Raw genomic sequence first — 25,573 nt, 5'->3', positions numbered from 1 at the left:
AGATTCCAGTACGATTTTCTTTCTCAAAACCATGTACACATTTTTCAAGCCCCGAGTAAAATGGAAAGTTCCGAGATTTGTTTATGCCCTCTAGATCTGCGGCTATTTTCAAAGTTATATATAATGAGGGCAATGTATTTATTCAAAATTCTGAAAATTCTCGCACAGAGCCTCTCAATGTCAATGAATTGTTTATGCCAGGTTTTGTGGAGTTGGCATCTCCAAACTCTATGGGAGTTAGGATTTTTATTTTGAAGCTCTTTCTGTTACCTTGCACCGACTACAATTCGAAATTGAAAATATTTTGGAAAAAATGGGTTGAATATTGGAAATGTCCTGTTTTATACAATTGTTGAAGATGGTGTGACGGAATTAGTGAAGAGAAGGTTTATAAAGAAAAAAATTACAAACCGTTACCAGACCAAGCTTTTCGATTTTCATTTTGTATTGTCAAAATTGGAGCTGAAATTAAGGCAAAATGTATGATGTTTTAATGAGCCATTGCGAAATAGAGAGAACAAAAAGACCACTTTTAGAATCTATTTCTGATGAAAACAAGTATGTTTGTAATGTTGTTTGTATTCTACCAATTGAAAATGAAAAAGAGATTTTAATTCAAAATCGTATGCATGTGAAAACAAAACAGGTTGAATGTTCCATAAATTTTCATTTTTTAATTCTAAGGTTGACGAAAAAAGGGATAGGGGGACTCTGGTCTTCAGGGTGGTGGGTCAAAATATTGATGTACATTATGTGATGCAGATCAACAATCTGCAAAAGAATGTTTGGGATCCTTTGTTATTAACAGGTCTGTTTATGAATGTTCAGATATTGCTGAAATATTACGTGTCAATCCAAATTCTTTGTCAGAAAATGAATTGAAAAAAAATTTAAAAGGTGTAAAATCTGCTCCACTTACAAAACATTGAACCAATTCAGAAAGGTAAAGATGCCACACATGCAGATATTAATTTAAGACAATATTTTAGGAAAGTTATTGTTCGTGAAATAGCTGGTATCATTAAATGGGAACTTACACAAGATGTTAACACCGTTAGTTCAAAATGCAGTCTTTGTTTGATCAACATGTAAAATGTACCTGTGGAATTAATCCCCAGCTTATGATGCCTGGTAATTACAGTAACTTGAAATGCAGGAATCAGTTGCATATTGTTCCAAACAGAATCCATCCTCCATTATCAAATCTTGGATGAATTATGCCAGAACACTTTTTGAAACTCTCATTCTGTTTTGTTGATACATATTATTTTGAACCTTAGGAGGGTTTATAGATGAAGGATCCTCTGAAAGAGTGTCCATTAGATGTAACATATTTTAAAAAAATATGCTGTTGAAATGAGGACTTTTTTTGAAAATTTTGACAATGTAGAGTGGCCCAATTAATTACATAAAGTTACTGAACATGTTCAGCAACTTATAGAAGATCAGAATGCGCCTTGGTCAATAGTGGCTTTTAGTAGTGACGGCAATGAGGCAGGCAACAAACTTTTTAGACATTTTAGAAAAAATCTCTCCCGACATGCGCGGATCTAGAGGGGGTTAAAAAATGTACAGAATTTAGAATTTATTTATTCAACCAATTTGGGCCCACAGTGGAGCATACAGAACAGTGTCCAAAATCATCACAGTTATACATATACAAAACAGAACAAAACAAACATTGTATAATGAACAGAGAGTTAGCTATCCTCTTTTAGGATGTATAGAATATACATTATACATACATATATATATATATATATATATATATATATATATATATATATATATATATATATATATATATATATAATATCTGCAATATGCCTATATTGAACTATGTTGTTTTCTCTTATCAAAATTTGCATTTATAAGTTGGCATAATAAAACAACAAACTCAGAATCTTCATTTGACATAATCCATGTAAACAGGTCAACATTGTTAAGCAGTATCAAATTAGGAAAGGTTTTAAAGATTTTATCTAAAAACTCTCTTCTTGAGTCATTATAAAGTGGACATTCTAGCAAAAAATGCAATTCATCCTCAGTTGGACTTGAGGTTCAGTAACGACAGATTCTCTCACACCTAGGAAGAATTTCATTTTTACCACATTTATTAAGTTTCCTTTCATATCTACCCGTTTCTACCCTTAAACAATGATTACTAATTCTGAATTTTGTGAGAACTACTCGATTGTCTCGGTTTTTCACATTCAAGTATTTTTCAAAATAAAAAGACCTGTATTTAATTTACCAAAGCCTTCCAACTAATTGGTACGAATATCGTTCCAAGTGTTTAAAAAACTATTATGTAGTTGTCTTTTCATGTACAATTTAAATTTGTTTTCACTTAGTTTTTTACAAAGGGACAAATTAATAATAAGTTTTTCACTGTAGAATAATATACTGGAGTACCAATCACTGTTGATGATGTTTGATTTGCACTCATTGAGAGCTGCTTTCAGTAGGTTAGATGATGTATGTTCTAGTCTATACCAGTGCATGAATATTTGCTTTAACATGTCTATATATAATGGGTACCTCCGTAGTTCAGAATAGATTCCTACATTTGTACAATATTTAGATACACCCATAATGTATTTACAGAATATCATATTGAGTTTTTCAACTTCACAATCTTTAAATATATCAAAAAGAGGGATATTTTTCCTTTTTGGAGTAACATTAATAATGCTCCTGTTCTCACAGCCGTATAAAGCTATAGGTTTAATACAGTGATCAAATATATATAAAAGTTTTTAAGGAGGGGTTAGCATTTTTTACATCCCTATAGAATTTCAAGCATGCCTTTAAACGTTTCTGATACAGTTGTTTTTTGGCTTCAGTAAACTTTCCATTGTTTTCATGAGTTATCCCTAAATATTTATATTGTTTTACACATTCTGTAATGTCATTACCAAGTTGGAATGCTTCCTTCAGTAATTTATCAGAGTTATTAAAAATTATTACCTTTGTTTTTTTATGTTTTTTTTTAATGTTTATGATTTTCGACTTTGGGCAATTTTCCTTTTTCTTTTCTTTTTTTTTTTCCTTTTTTTTTTTTGCTTGTCAATTTTTTCAGGTAGGTAAAAAAAAAATTCAGTGGCTGCCCCCCCCCCCTTTCAAAATCTATGCTACGGTCCTGGCAAGTACACCAGAAACTGCACCGTCTGAACACAGAAAAACTCCCAGAACGGCCAGACCTTGCGGACACCTTCAATTTATTCACGACCTACCTTGATTCAAAACTAGAAAGTTTGAAGGAGGAAATTTCAGTTTCTGTTAAAGATATCGATACCATTACTAAATCTACTAAGCGAGAAGTCGCGGTAAAATTCAAACACAAAGGCAACAAAATGCAGTTTAATTTTAACTCTTAATTTACTGTGTTATTTGTCGAAGCTGCAGAAGCGTATTTCAGACTGTACAGTTCTGGAATTAGCAACAGGGCTAATTAATAAGCTCAACCACAGAGACAAGTTGATTAGAATAGCAGACAAGTCCTCTGGTGGTTGGACGACAGTCAGAGAATATGAGAGCGACGAACTTGCATCAGAATTTGAGAATGAAAAAACGCATGCGCCAGGCGGAGAACCGCGCCCTACGGACCATCAAGAAGAAGCCGTGTTCAACCCTACCAAAAACCAACTGCGACCATAACTAGCTCTAATAGTAAGATGTTTCCTGCTCCATCTCACTCCTTTCATAATTTCAAATTTAAACAATGCAATGAGCCCTCTGCCCTTGACACATGCTTTAACTCTCGTCAGTGTGGTCACTGGAAATCAGCCTGTCCAGCTCCGCTTAGACAGAATGGCTCAAACGATAACGCAAGCGCACATCAAACGGAAAGTAGTAAAACTGCTCATGAGCAGTATGTATCTTTTTCTTCTTATTCACTCTTGTACGATCAGATATTTACTTTTTAATCAGATTGCCTATTTTGATAAAACACCTATCATTATAGGTAAAGGAGTTAAGGGCAATCTGCGCAAACATATTCAGTTTTGGGAATCTAGTGGTGCTCATAAATGGGTCTTAAATATTATAAGGGAAGGATATGTTGTTCCTTTTGAAAGTGTTCCACCTACTATGTATTTCAAAAATAATAAATCTACTAGAGATAATGCTGGATTTGTACGTTCAGAGCCTTTGGAGATCGGATGCATTCAGGAAGTCCCATTTCAGCCTCACGTAGTCAGTCCGTTGAGCATCGCTGTCAATAAAGGCTCTGGTAAAAAGAGGTTGATTTTAGATCTAAGTCAATTAAATCATTACGTTCAGAAAAGAAAGATAAAGTTTGAAGATTGGAACAATGCTATAGATTTTTTCAGAAAAGACTTTTTTAAAATACAAATTTGATCTTAAATCAGGGTGTCACCACATCTCTTTGTAAACAACTGACATATTTTTCCTTTTCTTGGGATAACAAATTTTATTGCTTCAACGTTTTGCCCTTCGGCCTGATTTCGGCTCCTTATGTTTTTACAAAATGCCTGAGACCTCTTAAGTACAGGAGAAGCAGCGGAATAGACATAATTTTATATCTAGATGATGGCTTTGGTCCAGATTTTCAGAAATGTTTGCAGAATTCTAATTTTGTCAGAGTTAATTATTGATAAATTAATGTTGAAAAAATCTCTTTTTTTCAGCCCGTGCAGTATTAAGAGTGGCTTGGGTTAACTTGGGAATCCACATCCTTTTCTTTAAGCATTCCATCAAGAAGAATTAAAGATACTATTGATTCTATATAATATCTTATTGATAGATTTTCTAAATTTACTGTAAGTGAATTAGCAAGAGCGGCAGCCAAGACCGTTTGTATATAGGTCCCTGTTTCAACGGACGAGAACACTCGAATTTAAGTAACTATCTGGTGGAAATGATGAAAGTGGAAAGTATACTTTTATGAAATATATCAATTATGAACCGCAAGAATTTATACAGCGACAATGATTATCTTGATCATGATCAAGATCATTTTCATGTATCCGAGTAGTATAAGGGGTCTAGATAGATACTCATTCTGATTGGCTGAGAGAAATCACGTGATCAATTCTGATTGGTGGAGGGGAAAAGGGGGGTCAACTGAGTGGAGTGCTAACCCTAACCCCCTATCCCTAACTAGCCCTAACTAACCCTAACCCCCTAACCCTAACCCTAACTAACCCTAACCCTAACCCTAACTAACCCTATCCCCTAGCCCCCTAACCCTAACCCTAACCCTAACCCTAACCCTAACTAACCCTAACCCCCTAACTAACCCTAACCTATTCCCTTAAATACTGGAGTTGTTTACACAGTGTTTTTACATTGGTACGTAGGTACTACGTTTTTTTATGCTGACTACACAGGTAAATACTTGGCAGCGATTCAAGTCAGGGGACCGTGTGTAAAAAATATGCTGACTATACAGGTAAATACTTGGCAGCGATTCAAGTCAGGGGACCGTGTGCAAAAAATATGCTGACTACACAGGTAAATACTTGGCAGCGATTCAAGTTTGTTTAGGACCGTGTGCAAAAAATATGCTGACTACACAGGTAAATACTTGGCAGCGAGCCAAGTTTGTTTAGAGCCGTGTGCAAAAAAAAAATATGCTGACTACACAGGTAAATACTTGGCACCGATTCAAGTTTGTTTAGGACCGTGTGCAAAAAATATGCTGACTACACAGGTAAATACTTGGCAGCGATTCAAGTTTGTTTAGGGCCGTGTGCAAAAAAAAAAAAAAATGCTTACCTATGCATTGTGACGTCATCCATGTCAGCGAGCTACCCTATACATTATGACGTCATACACTTGTAAAATTAAAGTTTCATTTTCACTTTTGTTTCTAAGAAGTCAACTTAGATTTTCAAAAAATGTAAGACTATCTTTTTTTTTCCTCTCTTTTACTTTGATGATTTTCCTACTGTGAAGCTTTCCATGTATAAAGCTCAATTTTTCCATGACCACGGAAGTAAACATCCTGATGCATTCTTGTCATGTGAATGTTGAGAGCGTGTTCATTTTTGAAATCTCCTTTCTGACAGACCTATTCCACAGGTAAGTTTGTCTTATTTTTGTTTACATTTCCTATATGAAGGTCATCTTTGTATTTAACCATGATTATGTAAAGTTCTGTTTTGAATGTAAATACTATATTTATCCTCATTTCATGTGATTTACAGTTGTTTAGCCTGCATGTAACTCAGAGTGCATTTAATAATTCTTTGATGGGTCATTCTATGATTGAATTTCAATCAGAAAAATGTTCACTAAATTTTGGTAAAATACATGGTATCTTTTTTACATTTCTATCCCTTTTGTCTGTAAATTATTGCTTTACTTACATTGTAAAATGAGGTTAATTGTGTATCACTGAATTGTATGATTTTTTTTCAGGATCAGCTGAGTTGTAATCAATCACTGGATTATTTAATGCATAGGCTAATTGGGCATATAGTTGAATATCTCTGGTAAGTTTGTCTTGTTTTCTTTAATTGTTTATACATTTCCTATGAAGGTCATCTTTGCATTTAAGCATGATTATATGGTTAATTTTATTACTGTGTAATACTTATGTGATCTGTTGTCTCTAACTTACATTCATATAAACACACCCTTATTTAACCTAAAATATATTAACCCATGATTAAGGGATCTTCAGAATATTAATAAGTCCTTTTGTATAAATTATATGATATAATTTCATAATTCATTATGTATGTTACCCATGGCCATGGAATTCAGACTTACTAAATGGTGATCAAAGAGATATTAATTAGGAATCTAATAAGAGAAAAGGAGGAATTTACAAAAGATTAATCCTAAGTCATTTACTTTTTTGTTTTGATTCTAAATATGTGCTATATATGGCATACATAATCATTTCATTTTCACTTTTGTTTCTTAAGCTTTTCAAAAAAAAAATGAAGGACTACATGTTGTACTGTGATGATGTAAAAAAAAAATAAAAATTTTTTTTTCTGTATGCATTACTGATAGCTATTAAACCAAAATTGAATCTGCTGTTAATAAAAGGTCTTTTAGTGTCTAAATAATTAATTTGATAATCATTTTATTTTGTGATATTAATACATTAGTTGTGCTTGTTTATTATCTATAAATAACATGATGAACTTTTCTCATCTCGAGTTAATGTTAAAAACAATTAGTTTTGAGTCTAAAAACAAATATTTTCATGATCTTTTTTTTGACATTGTACATGTTGTATTTAAACATGCATTGTTTCATACAGTACTCTGTCATATTTAAAAAAATGCTTTTATTTCTACAGTCATCAACATGGAATGTATGACTTCATCTTTTATACAGTCGGGTTCGGGGTTTCGGGCGGCCATGACGAATTTCGGCAAGATTTTACCCCAGTGAAAAAGGCTTGTAATCCACAGTGTAGGTCTTTTAAAGTTGTTTCACATTGTTTATGATTGTGATTATGTTATCACTCACCTATATGTTTAATGTTAGCTATGCTAAATAACCCATTTCTGTGTAATTTGAGAGAATGTTTTTGTCATGTGCTTAAAGTATGGCCTGCTATTCATGTCATCATTTAAAGTCGCTTCTCAAATAAATCTGTCTTAAAAAATACATTTTACAAAAGACATTTAATATGATTAGAGTATAGGTATCCAAATATATAAGAGATATTATTTTGCATTACATATATAAGAGGCATTGTCTCATGTAATTTAAATCATAATAACAAAAATGGAATTTATTTTTCTATACAGTCCTCAACCTGGAAGATATGTTTTGTTCCTAACCATCTATAATCCATTCTCTATGAAGTGAAGCCTGGCTGCTCTTCCTTTGGAAATACACAGTTAGTCAATCAACATAGAAACACACAAACTTGAAGGTAAAGTTTCAATGAGATACAATTGTAACTTTTATTTATTTATTTATTTTTTTTGTTACATATGCATGTTTATATTTTTGAATTGATAAATAAATGATATATTTAAATAAAGAGGGCTTGGTGGTCATGGTCATGTTTAAACCATATTGATATCCTTCACAAGAAAAGGCATAAAAATTCATGATCAAATTTTAAAACTAAAATGTATGAAGTTTTTCTGTGCCAAATGATAGTTAACAGCTAAAGATAGCATATCTATAGAATAAGTTAAATATGGCTAATTTGTTAACCCCCAGTTTCCTTAATAGCATAGTTGGTAAAGATAGCAAGTTTTCACTTCAATTGCTGGTGAATTCTGAATTTTCCATTTAATATTAACATTATATCACAGGGAAAGAATACTATAATGTGGTTCATTAGGATGACCAGAAAAGAAATCTTAATGACCCTTATGACTATGTATAAAGTCTGTAACCTTATAACTGATGTAAGATGACCTGATTGTTTGGAATTAAAATTTCCTGGTGTTTCTATTACCCAAGATCTTCTTATGAGTGCATGGGACTGTTGTAACCCTTCTCCTGTTTATAAAAATAATACCTTGGAGCATGACACTTTATTCATTTAAGGTACTTTCAATATCATTTCTATGAGTTTGTGTTCTTTTTCTTTTTAATAATCTAGTGTTATATCTTCTTTACCCTAATTAATATGCATGCTTCCAAAATCATTATAGATCTGTCTGTATAGTTTTTTCAGCTCTTTGAACACAAATACCCTGATTCAAACTTTTGAGGTAAACATCATGGAGACATCATAAATGATTATCAGAGTGTATATATCACAATCTTGACCATAAGGTCAATTAAAATGGTCAAAAGCACAACAAATGAAAGTGAAAACTTTCTTATCAGAATACATAATTTTGTAATATTAATTCTTACCTTCTTTTGGTAATAAATGGTAATATTCTTCATTAGCCTCTTCTGCAATCAAGGATCTTTCTATGTAATCTCTGACAACATTAGGATCACCCTTTTCTGGACATAATTGGTTATATTCTTCTTGAGAAATGATCTCAATAATGCTATCTTTTTTTTATTTTAACTGGTATACCTCTGTCTACATCTTTCTCTGAAAGAACTCTCTTTTCAAACTGAATTTTACTCATTCCTTTACTCTTTTCTTTACTGGAGGTGTTACCCATGGTTAATATGAAAAGTCAAAATCTGATGTTACACCTTGTATTTATACCCTTTTTTGTCTATATTTAGAATTCCATCAAGCTTATATTACATAACAAATTTTTTTTTTTTTTTTTTCAACTAAGACATTATTTTTATTTTCCAGGATATTCTAGTGAGGGCTTATGGAAATGATCTATGTCTACTCTCAGAATGGTGAAAGACTATCAGATTATGCAAAGACTAACAGGATATCCTCTCTTGGAACACTGAAATAAGAAAATCAAACAGGAGGTGGATGGAGGATTTAAGAAGCACAGGTGAAAGACTATCAGATTATGCAAAGACTAACAGAATATCCTCTCTTAAAACACTGAAACAAGAAAATCAAACAGGATGGAGGATTTAAGAAGCACATAGATAAATATGATTTCCAACCAATTTAAGTACGATCATAGACTGTGCTTTACAGGATGACAAAGAAAGGACCCAGGATAGTATCTTTTACTGTCAGACACTGACTATGGATAAGATGTAGCCATTTATGAAACTGAGATCTAGTCAAATCAAGTATTGAGAACATGATTTTCTGATAACATGAATTTATTCTCACCAACTTCAAAGTATCTATATTTATTTTTTTTTATTATTATATATATATATATATATATATTATTATATATATTATTTATTATATATGTATTTATTTTTTTACTAACTCATATTGAAGACAGTTGTTATGTAAGAGAAGTATACATTTAAACCTTTTATTTTTCATCTTATTTCTATAACCCCTAACAAATTACACAGATGATTTAGAAGCTAGCTTTGCTGTAATTATTACTTTCATGGAATGGTAAATACATTTTGTTTGTGTATGTGTATCCTATTTTGAATTTAAAATTGGTCTCAATAGGACCCCCTAAAGATGCAAGTGTCCCCTAATCTGTGATGTAATAATATCTTGAATATTTTTTATCATCCCATAGACTTCATGCTTACTTCACAGAACAGGTTAGAGTAATGCACTTAGTTTTCTAGGACACTTCATCAGGGTCAAAGCATGAGATTATTGATTCAGAGATAACTACCTTTGAAAATAATTTGTAACATACAAACTTCACATCATAAGTAAAGAAAGATTCAGAGATTTTCTATAGATTTTTGGATCATTTTTTTTTCATGGGTTATATTTTCAGTTGTTGTAACTTTAACAATTTGTGATAACCTAGAGACTTTTTTATCAGCTTTATTGGGTGGCATGGCATATTCTTTGGTAAATCATATGCACTATGTTCAAGGATGTTTAAAGACTATGACTATGTAATACCTTAGAATTCTATTAAAATCTTAATATCACTGCATAGATAAAAACTGGTTGGAATAATACATGTTGACAATAATTTGCAACCTACAAACTTCACATCATAGTAAAGAAAGATTCAGAGATTTTCTATAGATTTTTAGATCATTTTTCTCCTGGATTATATTTTCAGTTGTTGTAACTTTAACAATTTGTGATAACTTATAGACTTTATAAAAATTAGGTGCAAATTCTTAGGAAAAGATTGAAATGTTAATCAAATGTACATGTTCAAGTGTGTATAAATGATTATTACTATGTAATACCTTAGAAGTCTGTTAAAATTTTATTATCACTGCATAGATAAAGACTGGTTGGAATAATTTATGTTTTGAAATAAGGTTTAGGGAAAAAAGTCAAGACTGTGGATATGACTTTTATTCAAATGGTGCAGTACAGCAACTCTGGTGATTTACATACCTTCAGTCATAAATAGATAAGTATTGGGAAGACTCCTCTAGATTTTGAAATTTTTAATTCAAAAGTATAGAACTTTTTTTTTTAAGTTTGAAAGATTAAATGGCAGCATATCATTTGCTTGTGAATTTAAAAAATAAATCCAAACACATACATCTTTGGATGATAATTATATAATTTTATCAATTCCTGGACTTCGGTCTTGATATCATCCTTTAATGTCCTTAAAATTTTAATGACTGTCTTTTAGTTTTAGTTGAATTAGGTTTCTTTTCTACATGTGAAAATGAAATCATCCAAAGAAGTTCTTCATCTGCATGTTATATGAAAATGACAATTTTCATCACAGTGAAAGAGATTGTTTTGTTAAACATATTGCATTGATGCACAAATATACTTTTAGATTTTTAATAGCTAGGGTTTATATTTCTTTATATGGAATGCTAAGTACTGTTGATTTCATTTTTTTGTGAACAAAGATATACTAGTAGAAAAAATGTACATGATGTGTCAGAAAAGCATGTGTAAACCTGATGACTTTATCATTGCTGATTAAATCAAATTATGAGTTTCATCTTTGTTACATTGTAAACATTTCTAAGTAGGGCACACACCAGAAACTCTTAAAATTATTATATCAGGGTTTAACACAACAATTTCAAATGATTTTTGGACGCTTTTCATGTATCAGAAAGACAAAACAGAATGTTTGTTCACAGATGTTCCAAAGGAAAACAAACACAAAGAAATGATTTGTAATGTTCTTTATGTGATTCATGTAAAATGTATTTTAAAAGTGTACCCTAACATTTATCTTTTGCATTTATATTTTTGTAAAGAATTTCTCATAACTTTGAAAAAGTAGTCTAATTGTATAATATGGGTAGCTTAAAATCTAGTAAACTTAAAAGTTGTACATAATATGTTACACATCTTACATATGTAACCATTTCATTTCAGGGTTTTTCAGCATATATTGTAGTTTTGTCTTAAATTTGTTTGCTTATGTAATCAATAATTTGCTAATACTCAAATTAGGAAATATATGAGAGAATAAACAAGAAAATCAGGTTTAAAAAATGTTTTTACTACAAAGGGGTTAATCCATAAGTAATTTCAGTCTATACATTTAAGGTATTGGTTTATGAAATAAACTTACATATGAACATTGTAAGACGATTGTAATCATTAGTTTAACCAGTTTTAAAAAAAATAAATAGATTCACTGTCAGCATGTTATTTCTTGTAAAATAAATGAGAAAACAATTTTATTTGAGTCAGTTTTTTTTTAATGTAAATTAAAAAGCATTGGAAGTTGGGAATATTTCACAAAGTTAATTAATTTATACAAAATTTTTTATACATAAGTGAATAGAATTGGGCAGCAGGCAAAGCCTATTTGAGCCCTCTTCCTAAAGAGGGTAATTGAGCATAATTCTCACTAGGATAGTTGAAATATTTTGATTTAAGCATTAAAGAAACTATTTCATATTGAAATATACAAACCATGTTTAGTCATGCAGTATATAGTTTACACTTGACAAAATGTAAACCTTATCTCTATTCAGGGTCAATCCAAAGGTCAAAAAGTAATGAAAAAAATATTTCTCTTTATGTATCAAACATGCAGGTATTATTGCAATAAATTCACTGTATTCTTTTTTTTTTGTTCTCTTTCTATGTATGAATAGCTCTAATTTAGGCAATCAAAGCAAATGAGTTATGTCAAATGATGAAGGTATACACAAGAAATTAACATGGACAGAGAATTTTGAGTTTCCCTCAAATATGGCTGCCAAGTGATGTGAAATAAAAACAAAATGTGGATTCATCTATTAGGATTGAAACTTGTACATAATATGAATGATGGACACTATGACATTAAGAATGACATGAAAGAAATAAGTTTGATTCAATTATATGAACAGCTCTTAATCCATACAGTCAAAATGGAGGAAAAAATTTTCTTTATTAGGCATAAAGTAACAAACACTCACCCAATACATCAGAATTTTACTTTTTTGAAGAAAAGGAACCTTACTTACTTTGTTGAGTTGACATTCATATTTTTTGTGTTTGACAGGTAGAGCAATGGTTTCTAACTATTATAGTGAGAACTTTTTATTTAAGAGTCATCAGATTGTTCTGATATTTTGGTTAAAATAACTGCATGACATCAAATAATTTGTTCATACAAAGGACTAAAAGATTTTCCAGGTTTCTTCTTTAGTCAGATTAAATAGTGTTCAACTAATATGTTCAAAATACATTATACAAGATAATCATCCAAGTTACACAAAGGTAAACAAATGACCTTATTATGTTTTAAGTCAAAAGGTCAAAAGTGAGGAGGATATCTGCTATATTTAATAGTTTGGTTAATATTCATCAAACTTCATGAATAGGTTAATTAAACAAGCTTCATATATTTTGATTATCAGATCAAAGATCAGCACACTTTTTGCGATACCATTGTTGTCTATGAATATCTTAACACCTCTATTGATTTTTCAGATTAAAGGTCAATGTGTTCCTGCTACAGTAAAACTTCATTATAAGGATATCAGAGTGATTTGTTTAGTTGTAAGAAATTAGTTATAAAATCTCCCACTCTTTCTATAATATGTCACTGAATGGGCTCCTTCATTTTAAAGAATTTTACAAGCAAATCATATACTGACTTTTAATCCTTCAAAACACAATATGTATATTAAATCTTGAGATTGAGATTTCAGCCTTTTAGGATTTCAGACTCTCAGGCTTTCAATCTTTAAAAACTTTCAATCTTGAGGACTGAGTATTTTCATATTTATTTTGTAAGTCTTGTCTTTTATGTCATTACGATTGATCCTTAGTAATTTAAACTTTTTCATATTTGTAAAACCAGAGTGTGAAAGTATAGTGTTTGTGTAATCTTCTAAATGTTTATCCATAAATACTGCTTTTAATACAGTCAAATATAATTTGTGATGATCAAAATTTCCAAATTGCCTGACCTATACATATTTAGAATTTCAATATCATACACTCTTGAATATTTATAAATATCAATATTTTGATTAAGCATTAGCTATCATCCATACACTTGTTAACCTAAGGAAGGCTCTTATCATAAGTTAAACTCATGAAATTCCTCATGCAATTTTGAAGAATCTCTGTTATAAGGGATGGTAAAGACAAAAGACCCATAAATTTCCAAGGAGTAATAATATTCAAAAATATATATCCACATTAAATTAAGGAACATTTGAAGAACTCCTTTTCTTTATAACTCATGACATTTCATGTAGATAGTGGCTATAATGTGTAAATAATCTTTATGAAAAAAGGATGGTGTAAAGTTAGCCTCACCCAACACCCAAGGGAGAGGGGAGGAGGGGTTGAACCCTTCTTTTTGTCCAGGAAACCTGAATTTTAAAGTTAAAAAAAAATTATAAAATTGAATTAAATTTGTTTTTAAAAAAAATTATAAGATTGAATTAAATTAATTTTTCATTTCCTTTTATTCATTTATTTTTTTTATTAATTGAAATAAACAATGCCAATTTCCTTTCCTTTCTTTACCTCTGTCTTCATAAGGAAGGACAAAAAGAAGGGTTCAACCCCTCCTCCCCTCTCCCTTGGGTGTTGGGTGAGGCTAACTTTACACCATCCTTTTTTCATAAAGATTATTTACACATTATAGCCACTATCTACATGAAATGTCATGAGTTATAAAGAAAAGGAGTTCTTCAAATGTTCCTTAATTTAATGTGGATATATATTTTTGAATATTATTACTCCTTGGAAATTTATGGGTCTTTTGTCTTTACCATCCCTTATAACAGAGATTCTTCAAAATTGCATGAGGAATTTCATGAGTTTAACTTATGATAAGAGCCTTCCTTAGGTTAACAAGTGTATGGATGATAGCTAATGCTTAATCAAAATATTGATATTTATAAATATTCAAGAGTGTATGATATTGAAATTCTAAATATGTATAGGTCAGGCAATTTGGAAATTTTGATCATCACAAATTATATTTGACTGTATTAAAAGCAGTATTTATGGATAAACATTTAGAAGATTACACAAACACTATACTTTCACACTCTGGTTTTACAAATATGAAAAAGTTTAAATTACTAAGGATCAATCGTAATGACATAAAAGACAAGACTTACAAAATAAATATGAAAATACTCAGTCCTCAAGATTGAAAGTTTTTAAAGATTGAAAGCCTGAGAGTCTGAAATCCTAAAAGGCTGAAATCTCAATCTCAAGATTTAATATACATATTGTGTTTTGAAGGATTAAAAGTCAGTATATGATTTGCTTGTAAAATTCTTTAAAATGAAGGAGCCCATTCAGTGACATATTATAGAAAGAGTGGGAGATTTTATAACTAATTTCTTACAACTAAACAAATCACTCTGATATCCTTATAATGAAGTTTTACTGTAGCAGGAACACATTGACCTTTAATCTGAAAAATCAATAGAGGTGTTAAGATATTCATAGACAACAATGGTATCGCAAAAAGTGTGCTGATCTTTGATCTGATAATCAAAATATATGAAGCTTGTTTAATTAACCTATTCATGAAGTTTGATGAATATTAACCAAACTATTAAATATAGCAGATATCCTCCTCACTTTGACCTTTTGACTTAAAACATAATAAGGTCATTTGTTTACCTTTGTGTAACTTGGATGATTATCTTGTATAATGTATTTTGAACATATTAGTTGAACACTATTTAATCTGACTAAAGAAGAAACCTGGAAAATCTTTTAGTCCTTTGTATGAACAAATTATTTGATGTCATGCAGTTATTTTAACCAAAATATCAGAACAATCTGATGACTCTTAAATAAAAAGTTCTCACTATAATAGTTAGAAACCATTGCTCTACCTGTCAAACACAAAAAATATGAATGTCAACTCAACAAAGTAAGTAAGGTTCCTTTTCTTCAAAAAAGTAAAATTCTGATGTATTGGGTGAGTGTTTGTTACTTTATGCCTAATAAAGAAAATTTTTTCCTCCATTTTGACTGTATGGATTAAGAGCTGTTCATATAATTGAATCAAATTTATTTCTTTCATGTCATTCTTAATGTCATAGTGTCCATCATTCATATTATGTACAAGTTTCAATCCTAATAGATGAATCCACATTTTGTTTTTATTTCACATCACTTGGCAGCCATATTTGAGGGAAACTCATAATTCTCTGTCCATGTTAATTTCTTGTGTATACCTTCATCATTTGACATAACTCATTTGCTTTGATTGCCTAAATTAGAGCTATTCATACATAGAAAGAGAACAAAAAAACAACTGAATACAGTGAATTTATTGCAATAATACCTGCATGTTTGATACATAAAGAGAATATATTTTTTTCATCTTTTGAAATATTTTATTTAAATATTCGTAATTTAACTATAAAAATATTTAAACTTTTTGACCTTTGGATTGACCCTGAATAGAGATAAAATAGGTTTACATTTTGTCAAGTGTAAACTATATACTGCATGACTAAACATGGTTTGTATATTTCAATATGAAATAGTTTCTTTAATGCTTAAATCAAAATATTTGCAACTATCCTAGTGAAAAAAAAAATTGAATTATTATAAGGTTTGTTCAATTACCCTCTTTCTTTAGAAAGTAGTTGTAAATAAAAAAAATCATAATCTACAGCTCAAATAGGCTTCTGCCTGCTGCCCAATTCTATTCACTTATGTATAAAAAATTTTGTATAAATTAATTAACTTTGTGAAATATTCCCAACTTCCAATGCTTTTTAATTTACATTAAAAAAAAATTTAAAAGGTGTGTTAAACTGACTATTTTTTTTAAACAAATAAAATTGTTTTCTCATTTATTTTACAAGAAATAACATGCTGACAGTGAATCTAGTTTTAAATGGGTTGATTTTTTTTTAAAACTGGTTAAACTAATGATTACAATTTACAAGTCTTACAATGTTCATATGTAAGTTTATTTCATAAACCAATACCTTAAAAATGTATAGACTGAAAAATTACTTATGGATTAACCCCTTTGTAGTAAAAACATTTTTTAAACCTGATTTTCTTGTTTATTCTCTCATATATTTCCTAATTTGAGTATTAGCAAATTATTGATTACATAAGCAAACAAATTTAAGACAAAACTACAATATATGCTGAAAAAAGCCCTGAAATGAAATGGTTACATATGTAAGATGTGTAACACATCATGTACAACTTTTAAGTTTACAAGATTTTAAGCTACTCATATTATACAATTAGACTACTTTTTCAAAGTTATGAGAAATTCTTTACAAAAATATAAATGCAAAAGATAAATGTTAGGGTACACTTTTAAAATACATTTTACATGAATCACATAAAGAACATTACAAATCATTTCTTTGTGTTTGTTTTCCTTTGGAACATCTGTGAACAAACATTCTGTTTTGTCTTTCTGATACATGAAAAGCGTCCAAAAATCATTTGAAATTGTTGTGTTAAACCCTGATATAATAATTTTAAGAGTTTCTGGTGTGTGCCCTACTTAGAAATGTTTACAATGTAACAAAGATGAAACTCATAATTTGATTTAATCAGCAATGATAAAGTCATCAGGTTTACACATGCTTTTCTGACACATCATGTACATTTTTTCTACTAGTATATCTTTGTTCACAAAAAAATGAAATCAACAGTACTTAGCATTCCATATAAAGAAATATAAACCCTAGCTATTAAAAATCTAAAAGTATATTTGTGCATCAATGCAATATGTTTAACAAAACAATCTCTTTCACTGTGATGAAAATTGTCTTCTTCATATAACATGCAGATGAAGAACTTCTTTGGATGATGTCATTTTCACATGTAGAAAAGAAACCGAATTCAACTAAAACTAAAAGACAGTCATTAAAATTTTAAGGACATTAAAGGATGATATCAAGACCGAAGTCCAGGAATTGATAAAATTATATAATTATCATCCAAAGATGTATGTGTTTGGATTTATTTTTTAAATTCACAAGCAAATGATATGCTGCCATTTAATCTTTCAAACTTAAAAAAAAGTTCTATACTTTTGAAAAAAATTTCAAAATCTAGATCTTCCCAATACTTATCTATTTATGACTGAAGGTATGTAAATCACCAGAGTTGCTGTACTGCACCATTTGAATAAAAGTCATATCCACAGTCTTGACTTTTTTCCCTAAACCTTATTTCAAAACATAAATTATTCCAACCAGTCTTTATCTATGCAGTGATAATAAAATTTTAACAGACTTCTAAGGTATTACATAGTAATATTATATAACTTTGTGAAATCCCATAATCTGATTGGTCAATACGAAGTAATTATATTTTAATAATGACCGCTGAAAGCGAATAATGACTCGCACGAGCTTTTTTCACTTTCGCTTTAAATTTGCAAGTTGTAAAAAGATATAGTAAAGAACTATATGAAGGTGAGAATACAAAACAATTATCAAGGATATCTTTTAGCATTTTTCGGGATACTTACTACATATACCATTTCATTGTTGAATTCGACTTTTCCATCGGCGAGCAGATATTTTATTACGACTGGAAGGAATATGTACGAATAAATAATTATAGCGTACATCAACAGATATTTTGTCAGTGCATTTCCTTTGCAAGTGTAAATGAGTGCGATTCTAAATCCAATGTTTATTCAGAATAAAAATATTATGCTTAGTTATATTAAAATTTATTACCGAAACAGTCTGTGAGTAATATTCAAAAAATTTTTTCTACTCAACTTAATGGTACACTCTAAACATTAGGAAGATATACAAAAATACATTTGGGAAATTATTATTTATATAATATAATAAATATGGACTCAACCAGTCTTTAATCTATGCAGTGATAATAAAATTTTAACAGATCCTTCTTAGGTATTACATATTTGTAATAATCATTTATACACACTTGAACATGTACATTTGATTAACATTTCAATCCTTTCCTAAAAATTTGCACCTAATTTTATAAAGTCTGTAAGTTATCACAAATTGTTAAAGTTACAACAACTGAAAATATAATCCAGGAGAAAAATGATCCAAAAATCTATAGAAAATCTCTGAATCTTTCTTTACTTATGATGTGAAGTTTGTAGGTTGCAAATTATTGTCAACATGTATTATTCCAACCAGTTTTTATCTATGCAGTGATATTAAGATTTTAATAGAATTCTAAGGTATTACATAGTCATAGTCTTTAAACATCCTTGAACATAGTGCATATGATTTACCAAAGAATATGCCATGCCACCCAATAAAGCTGATAAAAAAGTCTCTAGGTTATCACAAATTGTTAAAGTTACAACAACTGAAAATATAACCCATGAAAAAAAAAAATGATCCAAAAATCTATAGAAAATCTCTGAATCTTTCTTTACTTATGATGTGAAGTTTGTATGTTACAAATTATTTTCAAAGGTAGTTATCTCTGAATCAATAATCTCATGCTTTGACCCTGATGAAGTGTCCTAGAAAACTAAGTGCATTACTCTAACCTGTTCTGTGAAGTAAGCATGAAGTCTATGGGATGTTAAAAAATATTCAAGATATTATTACATCACAGATTAGGGGACACTTGCATCTTTAGGGGGTCCTATTGAGACCTATTTTAAATTCAAAATAGGATACACATACACAAACAAAATATATTTACCGTTCCAGGAAAGTAATAATTACAGCAAAGCTAGCTTCTAAAACATCTGTGTAATTTGTTAGGGGTTATAGAAATAAGATGAAAAATAAAAGGTTTAAATGTATACTTCTCTTACATAACAACTGTCTTCAATATGAGTTAGTAAAAAAATAAATACATATATAATAAATAATATATATAATAATATATATATAATATATATATAATAAAAAAAAAATAAATATAGATACTTTGAAGTTGGTGAGAATAAATTCATGTTATCAGAAAATCATGTTCTCAATACTTGATTTGACTAGATCTCAGTTTCATAAATGGCTACATCTTATCCATAGTCAGTGTCTGACAGTAAAAGATACTATCCTGGGTCCTTTCTTTGTCATCCTGTAAAGCACAGTCTATGATCGTACTTAAATTGGTTGGAAATCATATTTATCTATGTGCTTCTTAAATCCTCCATCCTGTTTGATTTTCTTGTTTCAGTGTTTTAAGAGAGGATATTCTGTTAGTCTTTGCATAATCTGATAGTCTTTCACCTGTGCTTCTTAAATCCTCCATCCACCTCCTGTTTGATTTTCTTATTTCAGTGTTCCAAGAGAGGATATCCTGTTAGTCTTTGCATAATCTGATAGTCTTTCACCATTCTGAGAGTAGACATAGATCATTTCCATAAGCCCTCACTAGAATATCCTGGAAAATAAAAATAATGTCTTAGTTGAAAAAAAAAAAATTTGTTATGTAATATAAGCTTGATGGAATTCTAAATATAGACAAAAAAGGGTATAAATACAAGGTGTAACATCAGATTTTGACTTTTCATATTAACCATGGGTAACACCTCCAGTAAAGAAAAGAGTAAAGGAATGAGTAAAATTCAGTTTGAAAAGAGAGTTCTTTCAGAGAAAGATGTAGACAGAGGTATACCAGTTAAAATAAAAAAAAAGATAGCATTATTGAGATCATTTCTCAAGAAGAATATAACCAATTATGTCCAGAAAAGGGTGATCCTAATGTTGTCAGAGATTACATAGAAAGATCCTTGATTGCAGAAGAAGCTAATGAAGAATATAACCATTTATTACCAAAAGAAGGTAAGAATTAATATTACAAAATTATGTATTCTGATAAGAAAGTTTTCACTTTCATTTGTTGTGCTTTTGACCATTTTAATTGACCTTATGGTCAAGATTGTGATATATACACTCTGATAATCATTTATGATGTCTCCATGATGTTTACCTCAAAAGTTTGAATCAGGGTATTTGTGTTCAAAGAGCTGAAAAAACTATACAGACAGATCTATAATGATTTTGGAAGCATGCATATTAATTAGGGTAAAGGAGATATAACACTAGATTATTAAAAAGAAAAAGAACACAAACTCATAGAAATGATATTGAAAGTACCTTAAATGAATAAAGTGTCATGCTCCAAGGTATTATTTTTATAAACAGGAGAAGGGTTACAACAGTCCCATGCACTCATAAGAAGATCTTGGGTAATAGAAACACCAGGAAATTTTAATTCCAAACAATCAGGTCATCTTACATCAGTTATAAGGTTACAGACTTTATACATAGTCATAAGGGTCATTAAGATTTCTTTTCTGGTCATCCTAATGAACCACATTATAGTATTCTTTCCCTGTGATATAATGTTAATATTAAATGGAAAATTCAGAATTCACCAGCAATTGAAGTGAAAACTTGCTATCTTTACCAACTATGCTATTAAGGAAACTGGGGGTTAACAAATTAGCCATATTTAACTTATTCTATAGATATGCTATCTTTAGCTGTTAACTATCATTTGGCACAGAAAAACTTCATACATTTTAGTTTTAAAATTTGATCATGAATTTTTATGCCTTTTCTTGTGAAGGATATCAATATGGTTTAAACATGACCATGACCACCAAGCCCTCTTTATTTAAATATATCATTTATTTATCAATTCAAAAATATAAACATGCATATGTAACAAAAAAAATAAATAAATAAATAAAAGTTACAATTGTATCTCATTGAAACTTTACCTTCAAGTTTGTGTGTTTCTATGTTGATTGACTAACTGTGTATTTCCAAAGGAAGAGCAGCCAGGCTTCACTTCATAGAGAATGGATTATAGATGGTTAGGAACAAAACATATCTTCCAGGTTGAGGACTGTATAGAAAAATAAATTCCATTTTTGTTATTATGATTTAAATTACATGAGACAATGCCTCTTATATATGTAATGCAAAATAATATCTCTTATATATTTGGATACCTATACTCTAATCATATTAAATGTCATTTGTAAAATGTATTTTTTAAGACAGATTTATTTGAGGAGCGACTTTAAATGATGACATGAATAGCAGGCCATACTTTAAGCACATGACAAAAACATTCTCTCAAATTACACAGAAATGGGTTATTTAGCATAGCTAACATTAAACATATAGGTGAGTGATAACATAATCACAATCATAAACAATGTGAAACAACTTTAAAAGACCTACACTGTGGATTACAAGCCTTTTTCACTGGGGTAAAATCTTGCCGAAATTCGTCATGGCCGCCCGAAACCCCGAACCCGACTGTATAAAAGATGAAGTCATACATTCCATGTTGATGACTGTAGAAATAAAAGCATTTTTTTTAATATGACAGAGTACTGTATGAAACAATGCATGTTTAAATATAACATGTACAATGTCAAAAAAAAGATCATGAAAATATTTGTTTTTAGACTCAAAACAAATTGTTTTTAACATTAACTCGAGATGAGAAAAGTTCATCATGTTATTTATAGATAATAAACAAGCACAACTAATGTATTAATATCACAAAATAAAATGATTATCAAATTAATTATTTAGACACTAAAAGACCTTTTATTAACAGCAGATTCAATTTTGGTTTAATAGCTATCAGTAATGCATACAGAAAAATACATTTTTATTTTTTTTTTACATCATCACAGTACAACATGTAGTCCTTCATTTTTTTTTTGAAAAGCTTAAGAAACAAAAGTGAAAATGAAAATATATGTATAGCATATATCACACATATTTAGAATCAAAACAAAAAGTAAATGACTTTAATCTTTTGTAAATTCCTCCTTTTCTCTTATTAGATTCCTAGTTAATATCTCTTTGATCACCATTTAGTAAGTCTGAATTCCATGGCCATGGGTAACATACATAATGAATTATGAAATTATATCATATAATTTATACAATAGGACTTATTAATATTCTGAAGATCCCTTGATATATTTTAGGTTAAATAAGGGTGTGTTTATATGAATGTAAGTTAGAGATATCAGATAAAGTATTACACAGTAATTAAATTAACCATATAATCATGGTTAAATGCAAAGATGACCTTCATAGGGAATGTAAAAAATTAAAACAAGACAAACTTACCAGAGATATTCAACTATATGCCCAATTAGCCTATGCATTAAATAATCCAGTGATTGATTACATCTCAGCTGATCCTGAAAAAAAATCATACAATATTCAGTGATACACAATTAACCTCATTTTACAATGTAAGTAAAGCAATAATTTACAGACAAAAGGGATAGAAATGTAAAAAGATACCATGTATTTTACCAAAATTTAGTGAACATTTTTCTGATTGAAATTCAATCATAGAATGACCCATCATAGAATTATTAAATGCACTCTGAGTTACATGCAGGCTAAACAACTGTAAATCACATGAAATGAGGATAAATATAGTATTTACATTCAAAACAGAACTTTACATAATCATGGTTAAATACAAAGATGACCTTCATATAGGAAATGTAAACAAAAATAAGACAAACTTACCTGTGGAATAGGTCTGTCAGAAAGGAGATTTCAAAAATGAACACGCTCTCAACATTCACATGACAAGAATGCATCAGGATGTTTACTTCCGTGGTCATGGAAAAATTGAGCTTTATACATGGAAAGCTTCACAGTAGGAAAATCATCAAAGTAAAAGAGAGGAAAAAAAAAGATAGTCTTACATTTTTTGAAAATCTAAGTTGACTTCTTAGAAACAAAAGTGAAAATGAAACTTTAATTTTACAAGTGTATGACGTCATAATGTATAGGGTAGCTCGCTGACATGGATGACGTCACAATGCATAGGTAAGCATATTTTTTTTTTTGCACACGGCCCTAAACAAACTTGAATCGCTGCCAAGTATTTACCTGTGTAGTCAGCATATTTTTTGCACACGGTCCTAAAGAAACTTGGTTCGCTGCCAAGTATTTACCTGTGTAGTCAGCATATTTTTTTTTTTTTTGCACACGGCTCTAAACAAACTTGGCTCGCTGCCAAGTATTTACCTGTGTAGTCAGCATATTTTTTGCACACGGTCCTAAACAAACTTGAATCGCTGCCAAGTATTTACCTGTGTAGTCAGCATATTTTTTGCACACGGTCCCCTGACTTGAATCGCTGCCAAGTATTTACCTGTATAGTCAGCATATTTTTTACACACGGTCCCCTGACTTGAATCTGCCAGTATTTACCTGTGTAGTCAGCATAAAAAAACGTAGTACCTACGTTAATGTAAAAACACTGTGTAAACAACTCCAGTATTTAAGGGAATAGGTTAGGGTTAGTTAGGGGGTTAGGGTTAGTTAGGGTTAGGGTTAGGGGGCTAGGGGGATAGGGTTAGTTAGGGTTAGGGGTTAGGGTTAGTTAGGGTTAGGGTTAGGGGGTTAGGGTTAGTTAGGGCTAGTTAGGGATAGGGGGTTAGGGTTAGCACTCCACTCAGTTGACCCCCCTTTTCCCCTCCACCAATCAGAATTGATCACGTGATTTCTCTCAGCCAATCAGAATGAGTATCTATCTAGACCCCTTATACTACTTATCCGGTTAAAGGGAACATCTCCAGTCTAATGACTAGACAAATTTATCTAGCTATTGAAAATACAGCATTTTGGGATTGCTTGCTATTGTTTTCTTTTACAGATGCAGTTAAAAAAGAATCAATATTTTGGCTGGAAAATTTAAGAAAGCTTAATCTCAAACGTATGGGTCTAGATAATTTTTCCAATGTTTTAGTGTATTCCGACGCAAGCGTGTATTCCGACGCAAGCAACATTGCTGCTGCTGCTTATACTATCGAACTAAATGAAAAAGTTTTTCACAGGAGATGGCCAGAAAGTGAAACGATGATGAGTTCTACGTGGAGAGAACTGAAAGCAATTTAGTTAGCATTAGATTCTTTTTCAGGTGATTTCACTTGCAAAAATGTATGGCACACAGATAATCAAAATTGTGTTAGTATTGTGCAGAAAGGTATTACAAAACCTCACTTACAATCGTTAGCATTTTCCTGAATGTGCTGAGTGCTACTCTCAGAATTGTCTGGAATCCTAAAAATTTGAATACAAAGGCAAGTTATATATTTAATAGTATTGTTTACGAAGATTTGTAAACAAATTATGTATTTTTTCAGTTAATCGATTCCATCTGGGGACCTCATACATTTGCCAGATTTGCTAATGTTTATAACACAAAGTTACCGAGATTTAATTCTTTGTTTTGGTTTCCAGAAACTGAGGGAGTTCATCAAAGCTTTTTCTCAAAACTGGCAGAATGATAACAATTGGTTGGTTCCTCCTGTAAATTTCATATGCAAGACCATCAAGTACATGCAATCATGCAAAGCTTAGACACATTAATTGTTCCAAAGTGGCATATGGACAGAAAACATATAATAACAAGAGGCCCATGGGCCTTATAGGTCACCTGAGCATGCAACAACTTTACAACGATTGACTTTGGTTCATGTTTTAACACTGTTTAAACTAGACATCATGGCATTCACAATTTTGAAAGAGGCACCATTGCTAATCATAACTATACACTAAGGGTGTTTAGTTTGGTTACTTAATACCTATAGACAGAGTAGGGGAACAAAAAAAATGCATTTCAACTAATCAGTAATATTCAGCAATAATTAAAAAATTAAACGAGACTTACCTTGGTTAAGGTGAAGTTTGATTGAGATTCTATGAGGAAATAGAATCAATGAAGAGATCACGTGAG

At 30.4% G+C, this 25,573-nt stretch overlaps 2 long non-coding RNA genes across 2 annotated transcripts; one reads left to right on the top strand and one right to left on the bottom strand.

The window, feature by feature from the left end:
- The first annotated feature begins 6,408 nt into the window (after positions 1-6,408).
- Positions 6,409-9,364, top strand: LOC134232631 (uncharacterized). Its single transcript, XR_009984815.1, has 4 exons — positions 6,409-6,461; positions 7,283-7,398; positions 7,740-7,867; positions 9,218-9,364. It is a non-coding gene; the product is annotated as an uncharacterized LOC134232631 (long non-coding RNA).
- Positions 9,365-20,068: 10,704 nt separating this feature from the next.
- LOC134232630 (uncharacterized) lies at positions 20,069-23,039 on the bottom strand. The gene is made up of 4 exons (XR_009984814.1): positions 22,939-23,039; positions 22,030-22,145; positions 21,561-21,688; positions 20,069-20,215 (listed from the first exon to the last, which is right to left on the bottom strand). It is a non-coding gene; the product is annotated as an uncharacterized LOC134232630 (long non-coding RNA).
- Between the last annotated feature and the right edge of the window lie 2,534 nt (positions 23,040-25,573).

Source organism: Saccostrea cucullata, unplaced genomic scaffold (assembly GCF_032062105.1).
Source record: "Saccostrea cucullata isolate Sc308-1 unplaced genomic scaffold, CSIRO_AGI_Scuc_v1 ctg3867, whole genome shotgun sequence".
In the NCBI taxonomy this organism is placed as follows: Eukaryota; Metazoa; Mollusca; class Bivalvia; order Ostreida; family Ostreidae; genus Saccostrea; species Saccostrea cuccullata.
This window is presented reverse-complemented; position numbering and strand designations above follow the sequence as displayed.